Source organism: Pongo abelii, chromosome 1, assembly GCF_028885655.2.
Source record: "Pongo abelii isolate AG06213 chromosome 1, NHGRI_mPonAbe1-v2.0_pri, whole genome shotgun sequence".
In the NCBI taxonomy this organism is placed as follows: Eukaryota; Metazoa; Chordata; class Mammalia; order Primates; family Hominidae; genus Pongo; species Pongo abelii.
In genome coordinates this window covers 87586856-87613080 of record NC_071985.2, presented here as the reverse complement: position 1 = coordinate 87613080, position 26225 = coordinate 87586856, and the positions used below count along the sequence as shown (strand labels likewise).

General features: G+C 41.1%; 1 protein-coding gene across 3 annotated transcripts in view; it reads left to right on the top strand.

Annotated features, from left to right (window-relative positions):
* Nucleotides 1-2424: 2424 nt before the first annotated feature.
* DDR2 (discoidin domain receptor tyrosine kinase 2) overlaps nucleotides 2425-26225 on the top strand; it is a 151896-nt gene continuing 128095 nt past the window's right edge. The window contains exons 1-2 of one of the 3 annotated variants that reach the window (XM_024247964.3): nucleotides 2425-2744; nucleotides 25386-25549. The gene's annotated coding sequence lies outside the window, so the exon portion shown is untranslated. The remainder of the gene's footprint in view (nucleotides 2745-25385; nucleotides 25550-26225) is intronic. The other 2 variants (XM_024247957.3, XM_063726809.1) reach the window with 2 other exon arrangements.

Here is a 26225-nt window from a genome sequence, read left to right as displayed (position 1 = left end):
GCTCTGAGAGTTCCCAGGACATTTCTTCTGTGTGTTCCATGGGTTAGTCCTGTCAGCTTTGAAGTTAGCATTTGCCATTTTCTTACTTTCCAGCTCTGGCTTCCTACAGCAGTGGCTGGTGTCAAGGCTGAACACTGGTTGTCACTCAACCAGAGTTGTCTCCGAAAACTGAGGCTTCAATCTAATGAATCCTCCTCATGCTTTAAATATCCCTTAAGTGTTTTAGTAAAATATCACTTTCAGCTTTTCCTTGCTCTTTTCTTTGTAGAACCTTCTTCCTAGAGTTCAAGATTAGACCCCAGCTTTGGCTGAGAATAGCCTGAGTGATGGAGATTGTGTTTTGAGTGATTGATAGACATGCTATTTTCCTTTGAGCTACTCGTTACTGTTGACATAGCTCAGTTGTTCTTGGGACTTTTATCCCTTGGTCCTGTCTGTGTTCAGTGAGTTCCTCCCCAGAAGTGTCCTGGTCTATATACAAATAGACTTTTGACTGCCTAGTCCGCCTCAGACAAACCCAGGTGTGTCTGGGTTTTGCAGCCTACATCACTGGCTCAGTCCTGGCTCAATTAAGACTACAACTTGAGTCCTAATTATACATACACAGGGAAAAACAATCTCACCTATGGAGTAGAACCATCTTAAAATGAAAAAGGAAAACGCATACCTATATCTACAGGCCCTGTCCTTTATCAGGCTTAGTCTGGTTTTATGAAGTTGTTACTGTTTTCCACATTTGACCTATACTATCACCAAATCTGTGAAATCACAGATTGTATTTTTGGTACATTCTTTATAGTAATGCCAAAGAGGTGAACTACTAAAGGCGTAGACATTTGAGGAGGATTTCTAGTTGTCTCTGGCAAGCACCCAGTAAAGTGCCTGATAAGAGCCCAACACATATTTATTGAGTTGAGCTGCATGTTCGGCCTGAGTCATCCTCAGACCTGACTTCAGATGCTGTAAGTTATTTGAAGAGTCTTCTTAATAAGTTGGTATCTGCAGTGTCTTTTCTCTTCATAAACTAACCCTAGTTCTAGTTGTTTCTCTAAGGTCTTGCTTGCTGCCTTTAATCATTTCCATGGCGGCCCTCTGAACCATTCCCATGTTCTCCGTGTCCTTTTCTGTAACAGCTGTGAGGCACAGATATTAACGGCTGCTTTCTGACCCTCAGACTGGTGCTGAACTTATGAGACTTTTAGGGACTTAACACTGACTCAACACTGGCTTTCAGTTTCATGGCCACCCTCATTTTGTGTGTGTGTGTGTGTGTGTGTGTGTGTGTGTGTGTGTGTGTGTGTGTGTGTGTGTGTGTGTGTGTGTGTGTGTGTGTGCCTTTCCATTCCCCTTATGAAACATCTCCTGCCCCTAACTTACTATGGGAATGTTCCTCCATGATCTCTTTCCATCCTCCCTTTCCTGTTTGCCCACTTCTTTTCTTGCTCATCTTGGAAACTGTGCAATCCCAGATTAACTACAAACAGAGAAGAGCTGGTGATAGCTCCAGAGCCCAGAGAAAGGAGGTCTCTTTACAAGAAGTCTGGCTCTCAAAGGTAAGCTTGGTCTTCTTAACGTGTCTTTTGCCATCTACCTCCCTCTTTGGATCTCCTGCCTGTGGGTCCCTGCTTGCCCTACATTCTCCATACTCACGGAGAATCAGGACCTCCAGAACAGCCCAGCGTGGGCTTGGTCAGGAATGATCCAGGCTCTGAAGGGTTAAGGCTGGAGCCTGGATGGATGGAGAGGGTTATTAGTTATTGTTTGGAGAGTGGAGTGAAGGCTCCTCCCCTGTTGCCTACCCGCCCCTTTCACATGATCTCTGACTATGGCTGTGGAAGCGGGGAGAAGATAAAGGAGGGGAAAAAAAGTTCACAAAATAATTTAGAAAGTCCTTGTAAATGCTTGTGTTTTCATTTAGCAGCATGAATCCAGGACAGCAACAGACCCTCAGAGGCAGCAGCCAACTGGGAATTGAGTGGAAAAAAATAGGAATCCTGGATTCTGACACTTTCCAGCTTTTTTTTTGGTGGGGGGAGCAGTGGTGGGAAGGGATTAAATCAAATCTTTCCGGGGAGAGCTCAGCTCTAGGCTTTCATGGTCAAAATACTAAAGGTCAGCTCCGCGTGTGTGCCCCAACTGTCCTGGAAGCTTCAATTGGAAGAAACTCCAAACTTTAAGTTTTGCTTATAGCTTCAGCTTAAGTAAGAAAAATGAGGTGTGGGGTAGGCGGTGGGTTGGGGGGCTGGGGATCACAGGATGGGGATCAAGTCTTAGATGGAGGGGAAGGAAGAGGAGATGGATATGGGTGGGAATAAGGCAGAAGGGAGCGGTGTCTTTAAGTCTGTCCTATGGTTATACATATTTTTTCTTCTATGAATGGGTTTTGCTGTAAATTATAGCTTTGCCCATAGTCCCTTGGGTCAAAAGAAATAGTCTCCAAACAGAAAACAGCTCTGATTGGTGACTTTCCTTCTTCCCTCCCCAACCCCCTTCCTAATTGAAACCAAATGTGCAATATATTGGATGCTGGGATCTCTGGCGCTTTCCCAGGAATCCTCAGAATGTGAGGTTTCTCTCAAAGGCATCTTGCATCAGCCTGTGGATGTATGCCTACCACCGGGCTCCTTCACCAGCAAAGTGGAAAAAGAAGCATTTCACAACAAATTCTTCTTTTTGGGTTGGGGAAACGCAGTGGATTATAGCTCTGTTTTCTTCTTTCCAAAACTGTGCGCCCCTGGATGAAAGTAAGTTATGTGGGTCTTTTTTCTTTATTATTTTTTCTTTTTTGAAAATGAAAGCTCCGCATATACTTCTTTTGGTGTTTCAGGAAAAGTTTTAAAAAGGAAACAGAAGGGCGTTTTAAGTCAGACAAGGAAGGGAACGGAATGAGGCACCACAGACTCAAGAAATCAGATCCCATGTTTTTGGGGGTCTGGATTTATGCTATGAAGGGAAGAATAAAGAGCAGTAATAACCAAAGAAGGCTGAAGCAAAATAAATGAATCCATAGCAGCTGCAAGATACAATAAACAGTGTTAGCAGAGTTGAAATTGTTGGCAGGCAAGACAGGCCGATTGCAGAGTTAGTTTCAGGATGAAGAAGGCAGAGCAGGAGAGCTAAGTTTTTAGATATTTAGTAGTGGTGTTAGAAGGTCCTGAGTTTTGGAGATAGTATAGACCAAGCACTTTTTGTTTTTCAGGGGAGTTGCTGATTTACTTGTGAGAAGGGTAACTTTGGATGAGGGGTGTCTTCCCCCTGAGATTTGGGGTGGCTAGGGGGAGGCTGGATGCATGGAAGATTTTTCAGTTGTGACAGTGAAATACAGCTTCCCAGACTCATCTCCTCACTGGCTCTGGGTGCCTTTCCCTTTGTTATGGAATGACTTGGGGCTGTTTTCATTTGGGACCTCTGAGTCCTGGCCTAGGTTCAAAAGTCCCATCCAAAGGGAAAGAGAACTGTTCCCAGTGGCTGAAACTCTCAGACCAGCCATTTGAGGCAAGAGTTCGTACTGTTCAAGCCAGTAGGGGGTTCAGCACCATTTTGCCGATCGTTGGCTTCCTACAACAGAGTTAAGAGTCCTGAAAAGGGCCTTAGGCCTCTCATCTGACCCCCTCGCTCCACAGATGTAAAAAATGATAGGAAGGGGACCGACCTGTTCAAGTCCCACAGTACATCTGTAGCAGAGCTGAAAATGAAATTGAGATTCTCTCTACTGCTAGTCCAGTGTTCTTTCCACTCCATACCTCTGCTTTCATTTCCTTTTTAAGGCTTATTCTGGCTGAGACAATAGCGGCAGTATGATGAGCAAGTCACCACAAGGATGTTAATTATCAGTAATAGAGAGGATGCCAACGGCAGCTCATCAGCTAATGATGTCTATGGTTATATTCGTGTGTGTGTGTAAAATAAAAAGAAGCTAAATTCTGAGTACTTTCTATGCACCAGACTCAAAATAATACATAATTCATGCTCAGAGCTTTTCATGCATAATTTGATTGAATTCTCACAGCTATGTAAGGCATTATTTCTATCTTACATGTAAGGACATTAACGCTTAGAGAAGTGAAATGAGTTGCTCAAGGAAATGTAGCTAATACATTTGAAACTCATGTATATCTGACTCTAAAACCTATGCTTGGAATCACTATTCAGTGATACTCCCCTCATCTCCCTTGCATTTGGTTACTTTTGGGGTCAAATTCCATATTTCACCGGCTGATCAGGAGGTGAAGGTGTCAGGCTACGGGAGCAGTATGAATTCTCTCTCGGAGGCCACTTCTGCACTTGGCTGAACATTTGTCTGGATATCAGATGTGGAGTTGATTTCTGGGTCTTTGGTATATACTTACCTTTGTTATGCAAAGAGCCTGGGACTTAGAGTCAGAAGATTCAGGATAAGTTCTGGCTCTACCTTTTACTACTTAGCAAAGTTGCTTTGCCTTTCTGAACCTTGACTTCTGTATTTATTATATGGGAACAATGGCAGTACCTTTCAGTGTGATTGCTGCAAGACGTATTGGATGTGCATGCATGCTGAAGCCTATCAAGGGCTTACCCATATCAGCTCTTTTGATTAGGATCAGTAAACACCAGAACATCATATGAGGCAGCCCCTGTGGTGCTGGGTCTGGCAGTCGGTGCTGTGGTGCTGGGTCTGGCTGTCAGTGCTGATGCTGGCGGGAGGGCAGATGGATTTGGATGTGTGTGAAACTCTGAAATGGGTGGCTTCAGTCTTAGTGCCCATCTCCTTTGAATGGAAGCAGGCCTTCCTCCCTCCCAGGGGAATATTCCTGAGGGCTCTGTCTTAAATTCTCTCTCTTAAATTCTCCTCCGCTGGCCTGGTTTAATGTGATTCCTTGCCCAAAGCAGCGCAGGCTGAAGGACACTGTGCTTGGTGAAGCATCCCCTGTCTCTGAAAAGGAAGTGTTTAGTCAGGACCAGTCTGAGGGCAGATCCTTGACCCAGGACCTTCTTGTCACTGGCAGGCACATCTCCCTTCATCCTTTCCCTGGCATTCCCTATTCTGTGCCTGCAGTCAGAAGGGAGGCCGCTGCTCCTGGGGTGGGGGTGGAGAGCCAGCCTGCAGTGGGGAGGCTTCAGCCTCTGTTTCTGGGTAAGATCCATTTGCTTTAGAAACCTTAAATGTAAGGGAAGTGGGTAAGGTGTTTCCAGAATGCCTTTCACTTAGATTCCTCAACAGAGTCTCCATGTCCAAGCACAGAACCTTTTCACCTGCTTATTCTCCCCTAGCCACTCTGTGAACTCGAACTTTTCTTTCCTTCTTGTATAATTGCTCCCCAGTCTTGGAGTCATATGAATTCTCTATCACACACAGTGAATTTACTTCAAACCTTTCCATGTATTTGCATTTTTAATAGACACATGAAAAAATTAGAGCGGCCACCCCCCATACATTCATGTCACACCATTTTCAATTCGCATGAGCTCTCAAATATCCTTCCCAAGCTCCTTTACAAGATCTGCTTTCAGGCACTTCACATCACCCTCACCTCAAACACACAATCCAAACACACATCTCGCAGGCATCCAGAAAGCAAACACACGTCTAAAAGTGGACCTCCACAGACATGCTAACGTTCTTGTGCCAGCTCACATAAATGGTGACCTGTCCACAACACAGACACACTGGACTCTTTATACCTCTTGCCCTGTTTGAAGCTGTGCAACATATGAATTGATCGACTCTGTCCCAACAATGACTAGTCAGTCCAGAAATGTGTCCAGCATCCCCAGGCATCCCAGGGCTTCTCTGAATGCAGCAACCATCCATAATGAGGACTGTTCACCAGGAAATTAGAAACCCCAGGTAGACCTTAAAAGATTTTCAGACCAATCAAATCAGAATATCTGAGGTTGGAGATTGGGAATCAGTACTTTGAACTGCTCTCCAGGTGATTCTGATGTGAAACAGAATTAAGTACCTCTGCTGATAAATCTCCAACTGTGTTGTCTTTGGCAATTCAATTTTATTCCATTTGATTTAATTCTATTCATCAAAGATTTATTAACACTGTGCTAATAACATAGTTTAGTAAAGAAGCTGAGATGTCCAGATACCTGTCAAGGATATTTATTGGAACATCAATCACCTCGTGTCTAAAGTGATGATCTCTGTAAACTTTTTCTGTCTTTTAATTATATTTGTATACATTTAAATATGCTATTATTAAGCCTGCATTATTCACGTACGATTTGGCTAAAATTAGTTCTCTTATTTTCTAATTGTTTTGCATAGAAATATTTGATGTTCCCTAATTTTATAAACCCCAGCATTTGGCAAATTATGTACTTATTAGCTGGAATCTTACTTTGGCTTTGAAATGCTGAAGAAGGTCAGTTTTGAGCCAGCCCAAGAGTCGCTAAGGCCTGGAAGGGCAATGCAAAGGTAGAGGAATTCTAAACATGGGTTTGGACTTACTACAGAGCTCCTGAGTTTAGCTGGGCTTCTCCTGGAAATTGGATATTGTCTGTAATGGATCCACTCATTAAGTCGTCTGTGGCTTGTGATTTGTGCCTAAAAGAACCCCACAAAAATCTGTGAGGGGCCCTTTGGATCTATAGCTCCGAGATTAGTGCTGGCTGGTGCTCTGTAGTGTGAGTGAGAGGGAGAGGGCATGTGATAAATAGAACTTCAGATGCGTGATGTAGTGAAAAGAACATGTAGTGAGGCTCTAGTCCCACCACCATCATTTTGTAGGGTTTCGACCTCAGAGCAGTTTTTTAACTTCATTGGTCCTCAATTTCCCCATGAGTTTTTATCCCCTTCATTTGAGTTTAGATAAGATAATGTATAGGAAACTGGAAAGCACTGTACCTGTGAAGATGGTAGGTGTGGATACCCTTTGGGACATATTTCGTAGGTAGCTAAACCGGCAAATTTTGCTGTAATGCAAGATAATCCTTAGGGCCTTAATAGCTTAGGTAGCCAAAATAAATTGATATGGGAGATGGATTAAAAATGAGGGCAAATAATCTAGCATTTTTGCATTTTTTCCTTTTAAAATTTGAATGCTCTTATGAATCCAAAAAACATGAAACAATACAAATCTCAGTGAACTCTCATGTCTGAGATAGTTTTCCACTGATTTTATTTTTCTCTTAAATAGTGGTGATTTAAAAACAATCACAGGTATATTTTTTATCTATTAAAAATATCATAGCATCCTGGTAAACTCTGTCATAATTTTGTTTTTGCTGTATTTATTTATTTACTCCTCAGTATGTAGTTATTGGATGCCTAGTCTCTGCTGGACACTGTTCTATGTTTTATGATGAACAAACCCCACGAAGTTACAAGCATTTATAAGCATTCATTGCTTTAGGTTCTAGGGAGTATAATATGAATTTGACTGTATGAAACTTGATTTAGAAAATTGGTATCCACATTGGGTTAATAAAATTTAGCTTTTAAAGTTTACTGAGCTCTAATTCAAAAATAATACAGAAATAGTTATTAAATGGTGATTGTCAGTGGAGCTAGGTGTTATGCCATAAATAGGACCCCAAATTTTATATTTTTTATAATTTTTAAAAATTATAGAGCAACTTTAGCTTTATAGAAAAACTGAAAACAAAATGCAGAGTTCTCGTGAATTCCTTCTACCCTTTGCACAATTTCTCTGTTATTACAACCTTGTATTAGTACTATGTTTTATTTGCTATCAGTTACTCAATATGTATTTATTAAACATAACAAAATAATAAATAAATTTTTTATGCCCTATTTGTTATTATGAAAAGAATAAATCATATTGCTGCCGCTCAAGCTGTTTATAATGTTATGTAGCTACAGTTTGAGGTTTCTCATTTATTAGAAAATTTTTTTTTCTGTGCACTTAGTGCATGCCTTATTCAGTGCTAGGGCTTAACACAATATCTGGACATAGTAGACATTTAATAAAATATCTGCTGAATATACAAACAAATGAAATGAAGGATCCAGAAGTAAAAGACATAATTCTTATCCTTAAGAACTTAGGAAACAACAGACACATATAGCAGTGACTAGAGAAAATTTCAGAAACACATAAAATATGATTAAATCTCTGATAAAGGAGACATTGATATAGGCAAATGAGGCATAAAGCCATTACCAAGAGCCCCATCCTCTTTTTCTTCCTTTTTGGGACTGTACTTTTTTTTTTTTTTTTTTTAATTGAAACGGAGTTTCACTCTGTCACCCAGGCTGGAGTGCAATGGTGCGATCTTGGCTCACTGCGCTCTCTGCCTCCTGGGTTCAAGTGATTCTCCTGCCTCAGCCTCCTGAGTAGCTGGGATTACAGGCACCCGCCACCACGCCCAGCAACTTTTTGTATTTTTAGTAGAGATGGGGTTTCACCAGGTTGGCCAGGCTGGTCTCGAACTCCTGACCTCAGGTGATCCACCTGCCTCGGCCTCCCAAAGTGTTGGGATTACAGGCGTGAGCCACTGCGCCCGGCCTGGGACTGTACTTCTTATCATCACCATTGTCTTTGTTGCCATGGTCTTCATTATTATCATCATAATTATGGCTATCATTCTATGTCTAAATCCAAGCATTAAAGAACAAACTCCCATATCCCCATGGTAAGGTTGGAAAAGTGCGTGCAAGTGTGTCTATGTGTGTTTTTGGCAATTTTAAAGTACAGTCACACCAATATATGCCACTTCCATTTCTTGCTGGAAGTAAAATGAGTGACTACTTGGGCTTTGTAAAAGAAAATCGCACTTTGGAAGTCCTTGTGGGAGCCATACCAAAATGCCTTGCAGTACTGTAACTTCTCAGAGGCATGTAAAAGTTAGAGGATTGGTGAAGTTTTCAAAAGCTACTGGCACTTGTCCTTCAGGATGAACCCTCTTGAGATGCAGGGGAGCAAATTGACCTCAATAAGAGTAGTGGGAGCTAAATTCACTCAAGAATAGTAATCTGTTCCTCAGACAGATGCAGTTGTAATTTTAGAATGTGTACATAACAGAGAGTTTAAAATGGACATAATAATGCTAAAATAGTATCAGTGGAAATTAAAAATAAGTCCTAATCCCAACCAAAATTCTAGCAAGTTGTTTTGTGGATATCAACAAACTGATTCTTTTTTTTTTTCTTTTTTCTTTTTCTATCTTTGAGACGGAGTCTTGCTCTGTTGCCCAGACTGGAGTGCAGTGGCGCAATCTCGGCTCACTGCAACCTCCACCTCCCGGGTCCAAGTGATTCTCCTGTCTTAGCCTCCTGAGCAGCTGGGATTACAGACATGCACCACCATGACTGGCCTCAACCAGCTGATTCTAAAGTTTATATAGACAGTTAAAAGACCAGATTAGCCACTGCAATATTGAATGAGAACAAAGTCAAAGGACTGACAGTACCTGACTTCAAGGCTTACTGTAAAGCTCTGGTAATCAATACATTGTGGTATTGGTGAAAAAATAAACAAATAGATCAACAAAACAGAATAGAGAGCCCAGATAGACCCATATAATGTAGCCAACTGTTCTTTGACAAAGGAGCAAAGGCAATCCGATGGAGAAAAGGTAGTATTTTCAACAAATGGTGCTGGAGCAACTGGACATCCACATGCAAAAATAATGAATCTTAGGTGCAAACCTTATATCCTTCACAAAAGCAACTCAAAGTGGATCATAGACCAAAATGTAAATGCAAAACAATGAAACACATAGAAAATAACATAAGAAAAAATCTCAGTAATCTTGGATATTGTGATGACTTTTTAGATACAGCACCAAAGGCACTATCTGTGAAAGAAATCACTGATTAGCTGGACTTCATTAAAATTGTAAACTTCCGCTCTGTGAAAGACAATGTCAAGAGAATGAGAATACAAACCACAGGTTGAGAAAAATACAGATGGTCCTGACTTCAAACGGTTCAACTTACAATTTTTCAACTTTATGACAGTGCAAAAGTGATACTCATTCAGTAGAAATAGTAGTTCGAATTCTGAATTTCATTGGACAAAACTATGGAAACAGTAAAAACTATTCGTAGTTGCCAGCGATTAGGGGTGAGGGAGGGATCAATTGAACACAGAGGATTTTTAGGGTAGTGAAACTGTTCTGTAGTTACTACAATGGTGGATGTCTGTCATTATACCTTTGTCAAAACCCATAGAATGTACAACACTGAGAGTGAACCCTAAGACAAACAATGCACTTTGGGTGAAATGATTTTTTTTTTTTTTTTTTTTGAGATGAAGTCTCGCTCTGTCGCCCAGGCTGGAGTGCAGTGGTGTGATCTCGGCTCACTGCAACCTCTGCCTCCTAGGTTCAAGCGATTCTCCTGCCTCAGCCTCCTGAGTAGCTGGGATTACAGGCGCGTGCTATCACGCCCAACTAATTTTTGTATTTTTAGTACAGACAGGGTTTCACCATGCTGGCCAGGCTGGTTTCAAACTTGTGACCTCATGATCTGCCCCCCTCGGCCTCCCAAAGTGCTGGGATTGCAAGTGTGAGCCACTGCGCCCAGCTGAAAATGATGTGTTGATATCACAGACCATTAGTTTTATTGATAGGCTTATTGATTGTAATAAATGTGCCAATGTCGTGAGGGATGTCAATTGTGAGGGAGGTTTTGTAGCAGAGGACAAGGGTGTATATGGGAACAATCTGTACTTTCTGCTTAATTTTGCTGTGAACCTACAACTGCTTTAAAAAGAATTAAAGTTTAATTAAAAAAATCTGCCCAATCTCCAAATTCTAACACTTTGATTCCATCTTGGTTACTTCTTTCTTATTTGAAGGCAGTCATTGTAATATAGTTATAATCATGAGCATCTGTATTTTAAAATGATTAATTTTGTTTTTCAGATAAGTACCCTAAACTTAAATGATATTATTTTATTTATTAAAGCTACCTGAGGCAGAAATGTTTCAAATTCTTGAAGACTAATTCAATAGGTTAATAGCAGATAAGTAGGTATTTTTGTGTCATACTCTTCAAATTATAATAACTATCACTTAAAGATAGTCATTTTTGTTTGTTTGTGATCCTTCCACCTCAGCCCCTCGACTAGCTGGGACTATATGTGCGCACTACCACACCTGGCTAACTGTTGTTTTTTGTAGAGATGAGGTTTCACTATGTTGTTCAGGCTGGTCTCAAACTCCTGGGCTCAAGCAGTCCTCCCACCTTGGCTTCTCAAAATGCTAGTATTACAAACATGAGCCACTGGACCCACCCTCATTGAGTTGTTTTAACTACAACTTGGTATGGTAGAAAGAGTGATGGGCCAAGGGTTGATAGGGTGAGATTCTAATTTTAACTTTGCCACCTACAAGCAGTGGGACTTTGTGCAACGATGTTTTAAATCTTTCTGCATTTACATTTTTCTCATCTGTAAAGGGCAATATACAATTTCTATATTTTCCAGTTCAGTTATGCTAATCGCTGTCCTGTCAGCACCCACATCCCCATATTCACTTTCACAGATAAGACTTGAGTCGCTATGATCTTCACCCTAGTTGTCACCCTGTCCCCATACTCTCTGAATATGCTCCTCTCTCCTCTCATTTTAGCCAAATACCACTCTTCTTTGAAGGCCAGCTTAAGTTTCAGATCCTCCATCCATCCCAGATCTTACTTCTTGGAATCCCTAGTTCTTTTGGTCAGTATCACTTAGTTTAGCAAAGACCATGTCTTAGGCGATTGCTCTAACTCATCTTATAGCATTAACCCATAAGTGAGTGCTTACTGAGCTCTCACTGTATATTAGATTAAGGGCTTATTTTATATGCCTGGCACAGTTCTTATTTGTGGTTGGAAAAATTTTTAGAGGGCAATAATTGAAATGTCATACATTATAGTCTTTGAGGATGGAAAAGAGCTCAGTAAGTAAGTTTCTTTTAATTGGTTATGCTATTAAGATCAGCATCTAAAGAGAGCTAGGTCATGGAAAAAATCGCCTAAGTACTGGACTTACTATCAGAAGTACTGGACTTAAATCTTGATTCTTATGATTTGTGAACATTGTAGAAAGATACTAATGTCTTTGTGAGTACAGATAAGGAGGAACAGATAAGCTTATGTGAAAACTCAGTTTGTATTGGGTCTATATTATATACAGGGCTATTTTATTTTATTTATATTTCTTTATTTATTTATTTTTGAGACAGAGTCTTTCCCTGTCGCCCATGCTAGAGTGCAGTGGCGGGATCTCGGCTCACTGCAACCTCTGCCTCCTGGGTTCAAGTCATTCTCCATCCTCCTGCCTCAGCCTCCGAAGTAGCTGGGATTACAGGCACCCACACCACGCCCAGCTACTTTTTGTATTTTTAGTAGAGACAGGGTTTCACCATGTTGGCCAGGATGGTCTTGAACTCCTGACTTCAGGTGATCCACCCGCCATGGCTTCCCAAAGTGTTGGGATTACAGGCGTAAGCCACCACGCCTGGCCTATTTTATTTATTTATTTATTTATGTATTTATTTATCTATCTATCTATTTTTTGAGGTGGAGTTTTGCTCTTGTTTCCCAGACTGGAGTGCAATGGCGCCATCCTGGCTCACTGCAACCTCCACCTCCCAGGTTCAAGTGATTGTCCTGTTTCAGCCTCCCAAGTAGCTGGGATTACAGGCATGCGCCACCATGCCCAGCTAATTTTCTGTTTTTTTTTTTTTTTTTTTTTTTTAGTAGAGACGGGGTTTCTCCATGTTGATTAGGCTGGTCTTGAACTCCCGAACTCAGGTGATCCGTCCACCTCGGCCACCTGAAGTGCTGGGATTACAGGTGTGAGCCACTGCGCCTGGACTGTTTTATTTTATTTTAACAACAAACAGAAGGTGGTTATTCCAGGAGGGTTTCAGAATACTACCCCAGATTTGGTTTCTCCTGGTTTGACTACAGGCAGTGCTGGTGTCTTTCTCTTGATCATACTCCTTTCCTCATGGGTGTATTCAGTCCTTTGATAATAGAAGTGCTTACCTTTAACCTTTCCCTCTCTCACTGAATGTTCTCTCTTTTCTGAAATACTTTTCATTTGTTAAAGCTTTTAAGAAATTCTTATTTGAACATTCAGTGTTATGTAAAAAACAAATTAACTGCTGCTTAATATCATGTCTGGAGGTGAAAAATTTTCTAAGCCTTTTGCTTAGCCATTTATTACCAAAGGGGTATCAAGCTTGGATGTCAAGCTAGGATGTAAATTCTAGACCTATACAATTCCTTCAAGGGCGGCTGAAAAGTTGCTTTCTAATCCTTTTGCTGTATTTTGGTGGCAAGCTTTGTTTTCACAGTTTAAAGAGGATTGATGGTCTTCCTATTGTCTTTCCTTCACAACTTTCTGAAGTTCACTTGCCTGTTTCATTTTCATGACTTAAGGTACCAGCTTCTTCTGCCCCTCTGCTAGATCCACCAGTGCCCCCCGATGCTCCAGAAAAATGGAGCTACACTGTGCCTTTCCCTGAGCTGTAGAAAGTTCCACCTCTAGGTTCCCTGGTGCTTTTCATTATCATTTTTCAATGGATTGAGTTGCCAACATCTACAAAACGTATTCTAACAAAGATGCTCAGAATGTCTGCTGTTGACCTATCTACACAGGTAAACTTCAATGACTCTGCATTTCCCTTTCACTGCTGACCTCATGCCTTTTGCAGAAGTAGTATAGGAAAGAAGAGCATTGAAATAGGGCAGAAGATCTAATTTTCTTTTTCTTTCTTGAGATGGAGTCTTACTCTGTCACCCAGGCTGGAGCGCAGAGGCTCGATCTTGGCTCACTATAACTTCCGCCTCCCCGGCTCAGGTGATTCTCCTGCCTCAGCCTTCCAAGTAGCTGGGATTACAGGCACCCACCACCACGCCCGGCTAATTTTTGTGTTTTTAGTAGAGACGAAGCTTTGCCCTGTTGGCCAGTCTGGTCTCGAACTCCTGACCTCAGGTGATCCCCACGCCTCGGCCTCCCAAAGTGCTGGGATTACAGGTGTGAGCCACTGCACCCAGCCAGAAGATCTAATTTTCTAACTTACAATGTACTTGAATATTGAAAGGAATTTCATATTTTTAGAACTAAGCCCTCATTGGGGTTGGGTAGGGTTAGGGCAAGGAGAAGCCTGGGAAGGAGTTCTTGGGTAGTTAAATTGGAAAAAGAGAGTCTGGCACATTCAGAATGGCTCCGTATTTGTTATCCGCAGACTGTACATAAGAAATGAGACCTGGCTTTTAAGAGATATGATGCCTATGAAAACCCTGGATGCACTTGCAATTTGCTTTTTCCCAAAAGTGTTTAGGACTCTAGTAGGGACACCTCCAGTTCCTTTTGGAAATAAGCTAATGTTTGGTTTCCAAAAATGTATTGAAGTAGTCTTAATGGAAAAATAGAAAATAGAAGTTTTATTGAATGTTCTTACATTCTTAAAAATGCTACTTTTTAGCATTTTTAAAAATAATGAAGTACATGTTGGGGTGGGAGTGGAGAAGAGACTATAATATTTCTGTATCTGAAGCCACTATAAGGTCTTAATCCAGCCCTCCATAGGAACATAAGCCATAATTGTCATCTACAACTTGTTCCTAAATTTACTCAGCTACAGTTTCTCAGAGCTATTGAGGGAAGTACTACGATGCTATTTAAAAATACTTTCAAATCCATCCTTATGATGATGAAGTTATTATAGTTACAAATGCATGATTCGGCAATAGGCATTAGGAAAACATATCCACCAGATAGCCTGATGATCATGGTGTATGACACTTTCTTCTGAATACATGAGGGTTAGATGAAAGTGGTGACAAAGGATTGAGATATCTAGATCCACATCATTTACTTTTTTTTTTTTTTTGAGACAGAGTCTCGCTCTGTTGCCCAGGCTGGATTGCAATGGCACACTTGGCTCATTGCAACCTCTGCCTCCTGGGTTCAAGTGATTCTCCTGCCTCAGCCTCCTGAATAGCTGGGATTACAGGCATGCACTACCACACCTGGCTAATTTTGTATTTTTAGCAGAGAGGGGGTTTCACTATGTTGGCCAGGCTGGTCTTGAACTCCTGACGTCAGGTGATCTGCCCACCTCAGCCTCCCAAAGTGCTGGGATTACAGGCATGAGCCACTGTGCCCAGCCAACCACACTTCTTAAGGCTAGATAAATAAATAGCTTTAAGTGTAGAGTAAATGGTGTTTCACTTGCAAAGAAGAGGATCTCTTGGTCCTCTCTTTTCCCCAACCCCAAATAATGGCTTTGCTATTGGCAATGTAAGGTGGGTCGGGAAGTTTGTGAAGCAGTGGCCAAGGGCCTTATGGAACAGGCATACTGCAGGGGTGGCGTGGTCATAAGTTGCTGATGAAGCGGATTCTCTGTCACTCATGCCTGGTGAACAGGCGGAGACTGCCTTCTTCAAGAGAGACAGGTGATGATAGAAGAGTAGACAGCCCTGAACAAACTTTTCCTCAGGATTGTCCCTTTTGGTATTACTCAAACCTGAATAATACATGGATATGTTTTATAGGGAATTTTTTTTCAGCTTTTTGGGTGATCTATTATTAGGATCTTATTAAAACATGTATAATTTTAAAACTAGGTATACACTTCTTATGCTTATAGTTCTTATGCAACTATAGAGCCAAAACAAATTAATAAATGAAATCAACTATATCTTAGCAGACCTCAGGATTTGAGAGAGAGAAAGAGAAATCAAATATAACTATGAAACCCAATAAAATTTAAATTATTTTAATGTGATAGATAATGTGGTTTTGTTGAAACTAATCACTAGTGTGGAACTTAAAGATAGACACAGTAGAACCATGTATCCTCAGGGTCTGGTCTATGTTTAAATCTGTTATTTAAATATATTAATTTCATGCAAAGCATGCCTGTTAGTGTAAGTACGTTGAACAAATTGTTATTAATAGCTTTGAGGGTTCATAAGTTCAGGAAAATAAGATCTCAACCAAAACTCTGTAGTAAGCAATCATCGAATGTCAGTTTCAATGAGGTGTCATTTGATAATTTGTTAAATTGTCTTCTCACTTGAAGATAGGGTTAGCATTGTGTTGATATTAAAATTGGTAGTAAATGGATATCTAATCCATTTACTAACAGAATCAGGGACAGAACCATTCTTCTTTGTGTGTTGATGCCTCAAGTTTCTGCTTACAAGCTGGTATGTGTTAGTATGTAAAAAGCCAAAGTCCCCATGGCACATCTGCTCACAGCATGAAGATGGCATCGAATCCTATGGCTGAGTAGATTGAACTGCCTCATGCCATGCAACGACTCCATTTTCCCATTTCCTCTATGTCCAGATTGATCCTTGACTTATCTGGCTTTCATTTGGCATTTGTGCGATTGTAAACACAAATGAAAAGCCAGGCAGTGAAATTGCATGATGGTTACTGCTTGTATTAAAATGTTAAATTATAATCAAAGACAGAAAAATTTTAAAATCCTAGAACTCTTGTGGACTGCAAGATATTTATCCTTTGAGACACACTGCTTTAAAATTAAATTTGGGCTCCACGGTTCTCAGGAAAACTTTTCTCATTTGCGGTCTTTCCTTTAAGTTCCATTAATAATTAAAAATGACAACTGTGAGGACTTCTGAGTAATGAGTGCTTATTATGCTCTAAAATTTAAGTTAAGCACTTTACATATGTAATCTCATGAAAACCTTGTAATTGGTGTGAGGTGAGTACTTTGGCTATTTTACATGTGAGGACACACGACACCAAGAAAAGTCAATCACATGACAAGTAAGTGGCAGCAGCAGAATTTGAACCTGTATCTTTCTCATTGCAACACCCAAGACTTACCCACTAAAGCCTCTTCTTATGTCTCCATTTCACATTGTGAATATCTGTTTAACTGCAACTAGGAACAACTGCTCTACAATTATCCTCTTACATTCCTGTCTTTTCCATTGGACCAGTGGGTCTCAATCTTTAATATGCATCAGAATCACCTGGAGAGCTTTTCAAAAAATGCAGGTCCCAGATGCCACTCCGAATTTACTGAATAAGAAATTGTCTGTGCAAATGTCCAGGGGGCCTGCATCTTTTAAAACAACCTCCCTCAGGTGATTCTGTTGCAGGTGTCTGTCTGATCACATTTTGTGTAAAACTGCATTAGACTGTGGATGCCTCAAGAACCATGATTTTTTTAAAAAATCCATCCTTGTACCTCAAGTACTCACTCACTAAATGCTTGTCAAATAAGTAAAAGAATGAATGAAGGGGCAATTGTCAAGAAAGATGTGTTCTTGGGAAGAATACGCTTTTGGCCAGACCCTTGGAAGATTTAGAGATACATGTTTAAATATCACTTAATATACTCGGTCTAGACTGTCCTTCCTGGAGGCCAAGCATGGCAAAGAGCCGATGAGAGGGTGGTAGAAAGTACAAATCTATCTCTAAAAAAAAGAATGAAAATGCTCTGGACCATCCAGGATGAGATAGAATAAATCTTCCCCTGCGTTTCTATAACTAAAGTCAGTTGAACTAGAAATATTTAAATGCACTTGAGGCCCAGAAAGAGATTCGTTTCCTTAATGTTTTGTGGACTTGACATTTTCTAGTTAAATCATAGCTCTAAGGTCAATATGGATTTGTTACCGGAAAGGGGTCTCAATCTACACCCCAAGAGAGGGTTCTTAGACCTTGCGCGAGAAAGAGTTCTGGGCAAGTCTATAGAGTAAAGTGAAAGCAAGTTTATTAGAGAAGGAAAGAAACAAAAGAATGGCTACTCCATAGGCAGAGCAGTGGCATGAGCTGCTCAATTGGGTATACTTATAGTTATTTATTGATTATATGCTAAATAAGGAGTGGATTATTCATGAGTTTTCTGGAAAAGGGGCAGGGATTTCCCTCGGAACTGAGGATCCCTCCCCTTTTTAGACTATATGAAGTAACTTCCAGATGTTGCCTTGGCATTTGTAAACTGTTATAGCGCTGGTGGGAATGTCTTTTAGCATGTTAATGCATTATAATTAGCGTCTAATGAGCAGTGAGGATGACCACAGGTCACTTTCATCACCATTTTGGTTTTGATGGGATTTGGTAGGCTTCTTTACTGCTTCCTGCTTTATCAGCAGGGTCTTTGTGACCTGTATGTATCTTGTACCAACGTCCTGTCTCATCCTGGGACTAAGAATGCCTTAACCTCCTGGCAATGCAGCCCAGCAGGTCTCAGTCTCATTTTATCCAGCCCCTATTCAAGATGGAGTTGCTCTGGTTCAGATGCCTCTGACAGATTCATTCCTGTATTTAGCAAGAGGTTTTTTTCTTTTTTTTTTTTTGAGTACTAACTAAGAGGCTTGTATTTAATAAAACAGTCCTTTCCCTTTCTGAGTTTATTTTCAGTTAGAAAATTCAGGGAGCAGTAAAAGAGCAATGCAAGTAAATGGGGGGCTAGTTGCTCAGAATCTGCAAATGTAAGAGTGCGTGGAAGGGTTTGTATAGCCAGGGGACTGGTGCTGGATGCTGCAAATTGAATAAGAATTGAATAAATTGGATAGCCAGGAAGCAAAGAGCAGTGGAACAGACACTTGGCAGTCAGATTGCTTATGGCTGGCTGGTTCAGTTAACAGTGAGGACAGGAGCCTAGGGTGGTGGGATATTTGCCTTGGGGAGCATGGAGAAATAGCATTGCATAGATGTGTTTTCTGACATTAAATAGAGCTTTGGATGTTGTGGAATTTTGAACATTTCCTTTATCTGAAAGCTGGTGAAGTGTTGTCTTAAGATGTGACAGCAGTATGTAAGTAAATTGCAGGGGAGAAGAAATCAATTCAGGGAGACCCATTAGAGGGCTGCTTTCTCAGAACAAGGAGCACTGAGGAAAAAATTAAAAAGCAAACAAACAAAAAAAGAAGATTGCTTTTGGTAGTCCACATGTGAAGGGACAGGGTTTGGACCAGGGTGGTGGAGTGCAGAAAGAAAAGCCAGAGGGATGTGGAAGGACAAAATGGCATGACCACGAATGGTGGCAGAAGCAGCGTGGAACGAGCACATCAGCTCATGTGGAATGTATGAGAACAAAAACACTCATTTTCCCACCAGAACCCTTAGTAGGAGAAAGTGCCTTAAGCTTACAGTGAGGATTCCAAATTGAAATTGCTCAGTAGCTGTTTCACCCTTTGTTACTGGCAGAGCAGATGGCTCTGGAAGAGACTAGGACTACTTGTTGCTTCTCTTTCCCATCTCTCACCACTCCCCAACCTTATCCCATAGTGAGGACCACTCACTAGTGACATTTCTGCTTGAGACCTACAAAGCAAGTCTTGCTAATGAGACTTAGGCACTGTTTCCCAAAGTGCAATTCTTGGAAATCTGTGGGTTTTTAAGTAGATTACAGGGCCACAGTTCCGTGGTCAAATTAGTTCAAAAAATATTGTTAGAGAATTAAGCAAGTTTCTTTACTGAAGAATGTCCCACAGTCTTTAATATGGTAATCAACATTTTGACTATCCAAGAGAGGGCGAGCTTAGAGCACTCCACAAACTTTTTGGATCATGGAGCTCTTTTTAAAAGAAGCACCTTGAGAGAAGAGGATGGCACAGCATATATTCAAAGAAATTAGGGACTAGAAAGTTTGTTTCTTACACTAGAGGTTGATAGTGTCATGCAAAGAAACAAGAGTTGGGATTTGGGTCCAGGCTTTGCCACTAACTGGTGATCTGGGGTAAGTCATTGAATGTCTCTGAGCCTCAGTTTCCCCAGGGGTTATGTTCATTCTAAATTAACTCTTTATCTCCTTTCAAAAGCCTGTCTTCATATTCAAAAAGGAAAATAATCTACAATTTCTCTACTCTGCAATAACTCTGGTGGTGGAGGCAGTGGTAGGAAAAGAGAGAATAGAGGGGACAGTGACAAGAAGATGAATAAGATATGGTCTGAACCCCTGCGCTGATTAGACTGTTGGGCACAGTTACAGTGCTGGGCTGATGTAACAAAGATAAATGAAGTTTGTAGTGTGTTCTCAAGCTTCTCTGACTCCAACCACATTATATGATATACAGCAACTAGTTCAGTTGCTAAGCAACACTAATTCCCAATGGTCACTTAATCCATCTAGTCTCAGTTCTGCTACAAAGAAGCTGTGAGGCCTTGGATAAATCAGTTAACTCTTTGGGTTTGGGTTTTCTTCATCCGTAAAATAAGGAAGTTGTGTTAGGTCTGGAACCATTTTTAAGTTGACCCGAGTCTTACCTGGAAGAAGATAAAGGAAACACAGCTCTTCTCCTCTCACCCACCCCATGTAGATGAGCCCCAACGTTCTGTCTTCGCTTTTCTTCTCTTCCTTCCTCCTGGATCACTTAATCTGTCTCAGACTTTAATTATTGCATTTATGTAGTTGAAGTTCAAATGTGGATCTCTAAGACCAACCCTTCTCTTGAATGCCAAAGTCAAGATGTGTCTACCTGTTTTCATTCTAAGGAACCAAATAACTTATGTTTCAAACCAAACTCACAACCTCCCCTTACAAACCAATTCCTCCTCCACGTTAAAAAAAAATAATAATAATAACAGTCCACGTGTGGTGGCTCACGCCTGTAATCCCAACATTTTGGAAGGCCGAGGAAGGCAGATCACTTGAGGTCAGAAGTTCGAGAACAGCCTGGCCAACATGGTGAAAGCCCATCTCTACTAAAAGTACAAAAATTAGCAGGGCGGGGTGGTGCGCACCTGTAATCTCAGCTACTTGGGAGGCTGAGGCAGGAGAATCACTTGAACCTGAGAGGCAGAGGTTGCAGTGAAGTAAGACTGCACCACTGCACTCCAGTCTGGGCAACAGAGTGAGACTCCATCTCAGAAATAAATACATAAATAAATAAATAACTATGTGCTCCCGGTCACATGCAGCCCAGACTCCCAGGCTTTTCAACTCCCTCCTTCTTCCCTCCTATGCTAGTCACTGATCAATTCTCAATCCTCTCCACATTATTATTATTATTTCTTGAGACAGTCTTGCTCTGTTACCCTGGCTGTAGTGCAGTGGCTCGATCTCAGCTCACTGCAGCCTCAGCCTTCCAGGTTCAAGTGATTCTCATGTCTCAGCCTCCCAAGTAGCTGAAATTACAGTGGGTGTGTGCCACCATGCCCAGCTAATTTTTGTATTTTTAGTAGAGACGTGTTTTCATCATGTTGGCCAGGGTGGTCTTGAACTCCTGGCCTCAAGTGATCCACCTGCCTTGGCCTCCCAAAGTGCTGGGATTACAGGCGTGAGCCACTGCACCCAGCCCCTCTCCACATTATTATATGTCCACATTATTTATTTCCCTTTCCTGATGTCATTATTGTATGTCAGGCTTTCATTGGTCATCCTGCCTCAGGTCTCTCCTCCAAAGCACCCCACATGCCAGGTTCAGCCTCACAGAGCTTCTCTGAGCCTGCCATCCCACTCTCCAAAGCCTTTGCCGGCTCTCTTGTGCTCACCCCTTGCTGGCATTCGGAGCCCTGCGTTTTCCCACCTCAATCATCTTCCAGCTTCCAGCTTTGTCTTCGATTACCTGTGTGTTCCTGTCCTCCTGCCAACTATTTATTAATCTTCTTATCCCATAACTTGCCTATTCAAATTGTTCCCTTTTCTTAGACTTCTGTCTGCATTCTTTCTACCTGACAAAATCCTAGTGATAGTTCAAGAGTCAGCTCAAATAATGCCTCCTCACTCCAACAAATCTTTAGGGAACACTCAACTGGCTTGATTTCTCCTTCTTTTAGCACCTTGTTCTTTCCTTTCTTACTACCTTACCAACCCAGACATATGTATCTACTATATCTTGTAATATCCATTATATCTTTTTTGAGGCCAAGGAACATGTTTCCTTCATCTTTCTATCAACTATAGTACATATTACATACTAGGAACTCAGAAACGTGGTTGAACAAATTACTATTAAATTATTAAGCTATTAAAACAATAATCTATTGAAATAATGTAATAATCTTAATCTCCTAACAAAATACTAATTAAATTTAAGTAAAATAAATAATCTACAATAATCCAAAAATGAATCGAATTTTGGTTTACTCTTTGGTGTTTTGTCATTCTGCTTTCGTGTCAAGTTTAGAAATAGAAATAATTTTCTGAAGAATTTTAATTTTGATTTTAGTTATAACTTTGTGTTAGTAAGACCATCAGCCTACGGTTAAGGATATTTGTCTCACCTGTGAAATCTCACTATCTCCGTGAAACCCACTGGCCTCGCTACATCATGAGAAGGGTGTTACCTTTCCTAGTTGGAGTATCATATGATGATGTGGTTGAAAACATGCACTTTGGCATAAGACAGACTTGGTTTGGAATTCTGACTCTGCCCTTGTTGGGGCTGCTTGGGGAATTTAGTTAGCATCTCTAAATATTAGTTTCCTCATTTGTAAACGGAGGATGTAATTGCAGGTGCTGGTTCTACTCTTGGAAGGATTCAAAAATTGTCATGCTTACCTGAGGGGCTCCTCCAAGCCTGGGCGGGGTTTTCTATATGACTTATGGACCTACAAATGCAAACCACACTGGACTATGTAATTTCGGAGGCAGATTGGAAAGCTGAAACAGAAATGCAGGGACTGTCGGTGCCCATCTTCCTGGCCTGGTGGGGAGGAATGTAGGAAAGCAGACTTGCGCTTCTCATCTTGAATCAGACAGACGACAGACACTCCAGGAAATTCCTTTTGTTTGGAAAAGAAAAATGCTCTGCCATTTTCTCTTACCCCAGTTTCCTACATTCCCAGACTTCCTAAAAGAGTAGACCACTGGGGTTCCCTGAAAAGCCAGCTAAGTCCAGCACATACGATCAGCCCCACAGCTCATTTTGGTTCACAGACAATAAGGAGAGAGGACTTAACAGTTACTGAGTGCTGAGTACCCACTATGTGGTAGGAACATTTTGTACATAATTACAATTATGCATCCTCATAATTTTATCATGTAAGTATCACCTCTATTTTAAAAGTAGACACCTAAGAAACCTCCCAAGATTGTACAGCTGGTAAATCTGAGTGAGGAAGTGAACTTAGATGGTCTACAAAACTTTTAGCATTTGTGGCCAGGCATGGTGGCTTACGCCTCTAATCCCAGCACTTTGGGAGGCCGAGGTGGGAGGATTGCTTAAACTCCGGAGTTAGAGATCAGCCTGGGCTACATGGCAAAACCTTGTCTGTACAAAAAATACAAAAATTAGCTAGGTGTGGTGGCACACGCCTGCAGTCCCAGCTACTTGGGAGGCTGAGGTAGGAGGATCACTTGAACCCAAGAGGTGGAGGTTGCAGTGAGCCATGATCACGCCACTGCACTCCAGCCTGTGCGACAGAACAAGGCCCTGTCTTAAAAAACAAACAAGCAAACAAACAAACAAAGAAATTTTAGCATTTGAGACCTTCAGTGTGATCAAAGCAAATTAGCTTTGTGAGATAGGGTTTCCTTTAGCTTCTATGTCAGCGAAATTGTGAACCAACAGGATTAACCTTTTGCCACCTTAATACTGCAGGGAACTAGCTTTCAGAAATATTGTTTGGGGGCCGGGCATGGTGGCTCATGCCTGTAATCCCAGCACTTTGGGAGGCCAAGGCGAGTGGATTACCTGAGATCAGGAGTTCGAGACCAGCCTGGGCAACATGTCGAAACCCAGTCTCTACTAAAAATACAAAAACTAGCCAGGCATGGTGGCACGTGCCCGCAATCCCAGGTACTTGGGAAGCTGAGGCATGAGAATCGCTTGAACCCGAGAGGCGGAGGTTGCAGTGGCTGAGATCATGGATTGTGCCACTGCACTCCAGCCTGGGTGATAGAATGAGATTCTGTCTCAAAAAAAAAAAAAAAAATACTGTTTGGGGACATTTGGGTCCTGTTTTCTTCCCTGACACTGATGTGATACTGATGATAGTGAGTGTTTCAAGAACCAGGAGAGGCTGGTGGTTGTAAACATTCCTATAAATGTTGGCTCAGAGATTGTTAATGAAAGTTTTTCTGGAGCGGTGAGGTAAGCCCCAAGTAGAAAAGGGCCGAAGTATAGTAAAATTTGGTTGTTTTGTCAACTTTGTAAGACTTCAGCTGCATACCTTGTTAGGAAACTAGAAGCCGGAGGAAAGTTGTGCTGAGATGTGTAGCATTTGTTCTTGCTTTGTGTGGCCATTTTATTCCCATTAAGTACTGTATCCTTCACTAAAGAAATGGGCCATTCAGCAGCCCGCCTGAACACTGTGGCACTGTATACGTTATAGAGAGTTATATCTATTCAGAGGGACACAACAGATCAGAGGAAAGGAAAGAGGTAACTATGTGTGCAGATGTGGAACTGTCCCCAACGTGTATAATAGACAAGCCAAGGTGAAATGTATAGCATACTAATATTCAACTTTTCAAATTAAAAAAACTATGCATCTCAAGGCATGGTGGCTCACATCTGTAATCCCAGCACTTTGTGAGGCCGAGGTGGGAGGATCTCTTGATTGCCTGAAGCCAGGAGCTCGAGACCAGCTTGGGTAACATAACAAGACCTGGTCTCTACAAAAAATACAAAAATTAGCTGGGCATGGTTTTGTGTACCTGTAGTCCTAGCTACTTAAGAGGCTGAGGCAAAAGGATCACTTGAGCCCAGGGGTTCAAGGCTATAGTGAGCTATGATCACTCCACTGCACTCCAGCCTGGGCAGCAAAGCAACACTCTGTCTAAAGAATACAACAGCAAACAAACAAACAAACAAACAAAAAAACCAAAAACCCTCAAACACTATAAATCCATAGTTTTTATATATGTGTAAACTATTTCTAGAAAATTACTCAAGTAACTGATAATTAGTTATGTCTGAAGAAGGGTGATGGTGCAGTGGAAATGAGACTCACTTTTCATCGTATGGAGCAGTGATTCCCAGTGTGTTCTGGGATTCTGGGGAGTCCTTGAGACCCTTTCAGGAGATCCATAGATCAAAATTATTTTAATAATAATACTAAGTTGTTTTTATTCTCATTCTCTCACGAGTGTACGGTGGAATTTTCCAGAGGCTTAGTGACATGTGCCATTGCAACACATTGAATCCAGAAGCAGATACGATAATCCAACCGTGTCTGGTCAAGCCAAATATTTAAGAGATTTTAAAGAATGTAAAATGATGTCATTCTTCTCATTTTGAAGATAAAGTTATTTTTATAACAATTTTGAAGATAAAGTTATTTTTATGACAATTATTATTCAACAAAATTACTATTATTTAATGAGTTAATACACAATAAATTTCAAATTCTCAGTTTTAATTTCTTAACTGGGCAAGTATCAGTTTAGGTATAAACAACATCCCTCCGAGATCCTCTGGGATACATCCAATTCCTTTAGTGCCTGGTGTTCTTAGAAGGTTTGTATTGCACAGCGCTGGGCAGGAGTGCCAAAGAGGAAAGAAATGTGAATGGAACCGAAGTCTGTAATAAAATATTGCTTTCTCTTTTTCCCAGCCTCCATCAAGGGAGACCTCCAAGTTGCCTGGGGTTCAATGCTCTAGAAAGTTCCAAGGTTTGTGGCTTGAATTATTCTAAAGAAGCTGAAATAATTGAAAAGAAGCAGAGGCCAGCTGTTTTTGAGGATCCTGCTCCACAGAGAATGCTCTGCACCCATTGATGTAAGTAGGTCCAGTCACTGAGGCTTGTTACCACATGAGATTGGGGGTGGTGTGGCTCACATTGAATCCCCTCACTTTTCCTGCCTGGTGTCACAGGGAAAGTTGAACACTTGGTTTCTGTGCCTAGAGCTGCTATCAGATGAGGAGACAATATATTTGACTATATAGGAAATCTGATGTGGACTGTCAATTAACTCATTTTCACTTCCGTTGATTTGGTTGTGACCAGCCCTAGATTAGAGGGCAGTTTTAGAGTGTCCTGGCCTAGACTGTCTTCCTCAGTTTTGAGTGAGCCAGGGTATCTGGCCTCTTTCTGGGATTTCTCTGCCCTTACAGGACCCACTGGAATCTGTAGGGTTCCTGCGTCAATCCATGTTTTCTAATATTACACTTTCTTTTTATTTTTTATTTTTAACAATTATTTTATAAGTTGTTTTCTTATAGGAATAATTTGAGTGATTTAGAGTAAAACAATACTTAATAGAAGCACTATAACCAGGATAACAGTACAAGAGTCCTGTAATTATGTTTTGGGGGAATTAAATGTAAGAAAACCTAGGCCAGGGATACTGATTGCAGACTCGTACAGCGCTTAGCTGTGACTCAAGGCAAAAAGAGAAGCATGCTATATTGCAGAACTTTTATTAGGAAACCATTTCCACATATCAAGGTGGAC